Here is a 3,011-nt window from a genome sequence, read left to right as displayed (position 1 = left end):
AAATAGTGTTGCCTTTAAAATTCTTTAGTTTGCAAAATGAGAGATGCACATTTTTGTTTGATAAAATAGTATGTCAAAATGTTATAGTTGGAAGACTATTTGAAAAGAAAAACATTTCTATGTGATAAAGAATATGTTTAATTATGTTTGGAGAAAAAAAAAACTTTTGTAGTTTTGTACTCCATGTGAAATTTGATTGTGTCTGATTTTTGTACGCTAAAAACTTTTGTTGTTTACTGTTTTATTTAAGAAAATATTTGGACTGGTTTAGAGTCGCCACTTAATTTTTAAGGAAAATTAAGAAAACTATTTATTTTCAACAGATTAAAACAGGAATCTAGTGAAAATCTTAAAAGGGGTTCGGGGTTCCTATTAATATTCTAGGAAGGTTTTTTAAGGCACCTAGAATATCCACTAATGTGGTTATCCGACAATTAATTATTTGGCTAAAATAATTTAACTTGATTTGAATGGAACAATTGAACTATTTTATAGTTTGGAACTATTTTAAAGGGAAAAAGGGGAGATATTTAAATACTATCTAAGTGAGTTATCTTGCCAATTATTCTTTTAAGTCTTTTGAAAGATGATCGATTTAGTTAAATTGTTAAAACGGAATGAGCGTCTTTCGGGGATTTGAACTTTTCGACCCTAAGATTAATGACAAATATTAACAAGTAAATAATAAAACAAAGAGGGGAAGAGATTTTGGCCCAAGTATGGTTTTTTCTGTCCGCCTGGACCAGTACTTGGGCCCATTTTCATTTTGGGTCTTCGGCCCATTCGAGTCACCTGCACCTGTCCTATACTAACGTAAAACATATATTTTTCTTTAGGCCTTAGGCCCAAATTTTCACCTGTCCTAGGCTTCTAACAAAAATATAGAATAGCGACTAAATAGGCTTAGGCCCAATAGATAACAAAATACAAATTTGGAATTAAAAGTGGGCCTTTGGCCCAATCTTTTCAATTCTCTAGTCTGCTCCAATATTTTTTCGACTCCGGGACCTGTACGCCCATTTTTGTAGCTGGTCGACTCGGTAGAAGAAAACATTGGGCTTGAATGGCCCATTTGTAATGCAAAGGGTAGAAGCCCAAGTCCCAAAGGACTCATCAATAGATCACATGCATCACAAGAAAAAAAAAATGATTAACATACAATCTAATCTCGGTAAATTGTGAAAGGAGTAGACCAACTTATATATATATAATGAAACAATGACCCAAGAAAACCAACACATAATCCCATAAAGGAGATTATGGAGAAATACATTGACAGTTAATCCATTTTAAAGGGAATGATTAAGAAAATCACGACCGTTTCCCACAAACATCTCAATATTACCATTTAACAACATACCCACAAATAGAGAAAAAAAAAGAATAGCAAATCATCATCAATTAGTTTGACAACCAAAGGTATAAATGACAACATGCTTCTAAGATAATTGCATTTAGCTAAGGAAATAAGATAAGGACACAGAATAACCAATTTATGTTGGCATGCTCACTGGACTTGTAACTTAGCAAGAAAAAAAAATAAAAAAAATAAAAAATAAAAAATAAATAAAAAAAACAACTTTTATACTATTATAAGCTTGGAACAAAATAAGAACAAATATAGAATAATCATGGCAACATTAATGCAAATGGCTCTTGTATCAACAAGCTAAGGAAAATCTAACTTAAATGCTCCACTTAAAGAAAATAACGAATTATCCAGTTAATCGCTGTTGATTTTAATCTTTAAGGCGTTGACCAAACTAAGCAAAGAAAAGAAGAGTATTGAAGGAGCCATGTATCAATTTTTACAAGCACGAAAGAATATTAAAACAATATAAGCAAGCAAATCCGAGAGGATGGCTACACATTCACAATAGTGCATATTTGCAATTTATCAAAAAATAAACTGGAAGTTGATATCGAAACATACAAAGGAGGCAGATTCATTGCGAATGAAACAACATGAAAGATAACAAAGGGAAGACATTAAGATTGTTAACAGCAAGGTTTAGAGATGCAAAGTACTAACAAGCGGACTAAGGTCCTGTTAAGAGCGGGAGGTACGAATGAGCAAATAAAATGGTAAAACGATCAACTCATGTGACTTACATGGATTTAAGCAACACGAAGAGAAAACAACATGTGTACGTATATATATCAGAAGATCGAAATCATCTATAGAAGATGACTTCAATTTTCGAGATTGAACCATAACTTTCACAGCCTATCAATCGAGATAATAGCGAAATAAGCATATTATAACGATGAGAACATTAACTAGGGAAGAGGGGAAAACACCAAGCTTTCAATGAAAAAACGAAAACAAATAACTATGGACTTTCAGGCAGATTCCATCACTGTTTAGCAGCCAATAAAGGGGTCAAAACGCCCAGATGCTAATATGTAAATAACTTCATGTTGTTAAGAACAAACCATTACGAGCAAGAGGTGCTTGAAGCGAGATGGGCATTACCTTTAAGGGTGCAGCGAACGGGGACAACGAGTTAGCAGTTGCGATCCTTCCACCACGAAAATGAAACCACGAACAGCGATCCGAACGAAAGTCGAAACTCAAACGAACTACTAGTCTTCTCGAAAGCAGGGATCGAAGAACTTCCTGCTTTCTAGCTCCCTTTTTTGCTTAAGTCACTCTCTATTTTTTAGCTAGAAAGATCCAATCTAAAAGATTTCCAACTAAAAAAAAATCCCTCCCCAAAATTATAGAAAAGATGATTATATTGAGGAAAATCGAGTAGGTTTTGTGGGGAATTCGGGTAGAAATTTGGGGTCAATCCCGAATTCAAAATTCGAATTCTTTCACCAATTTGGGGGAGACATGCTTTTTCTAAAATTTTCTCCCCATTCCGAAAGAGGAAAGGGGAGAAACGCATGCCTGCTGGGATTGGAACGGTACTGCCGAAACAGTACTGGGTTGCCTCATGATTCTGGGTTTCATCGCGTTGTGGAGAAAAAGAGCGCGTGGGTGGGGTCGGGTGTTGTCGCTGCTG

General features: G+C 34.7%; 1 long non-coding RNA gene across 1 annotated transcript; it reads right to left on the bottom strand.

The window, feature by feature from the left end:
* Positions 1-630: 630 nt before the first annotated feature.
* On the bottom strand, positions 631-2,707 carry LOC107059322 (uncharacterized). Its single transcript, XR_001472602.1, has 2 exons — positions 2,477-2,707; positions 631-1,109 (listed from the first exon to the last, which is right to left on the bottom strand). It is a non-coding gene; the product is annotated as an uncharacterized lncRNA (long non-coding RNA).
* Positions 2,708-3,011: the final 304 nt, after the last annotated feature.

Source organism: Solanum tuberosum, unplaced genomic scaffold (genome assembly GCF_000226075.1).
Source record: "Solanum tuberosum cultivar DM 1-3 516 R44 unplaced genomic scaffold, SolTub_3.0 scf01197, whole genome shotgun sequence".
Taxonomy (NCBI): domain Eukaryota; kingdom Viridiplantae; phylum Streptophyta; class Magnoliopsida; order Solanales; family Solanaceae; genus Solanum; species Solanum tuberosum.
This window is presented reverse-complemented; position numbering and strand designations above follow the sequence as displayed.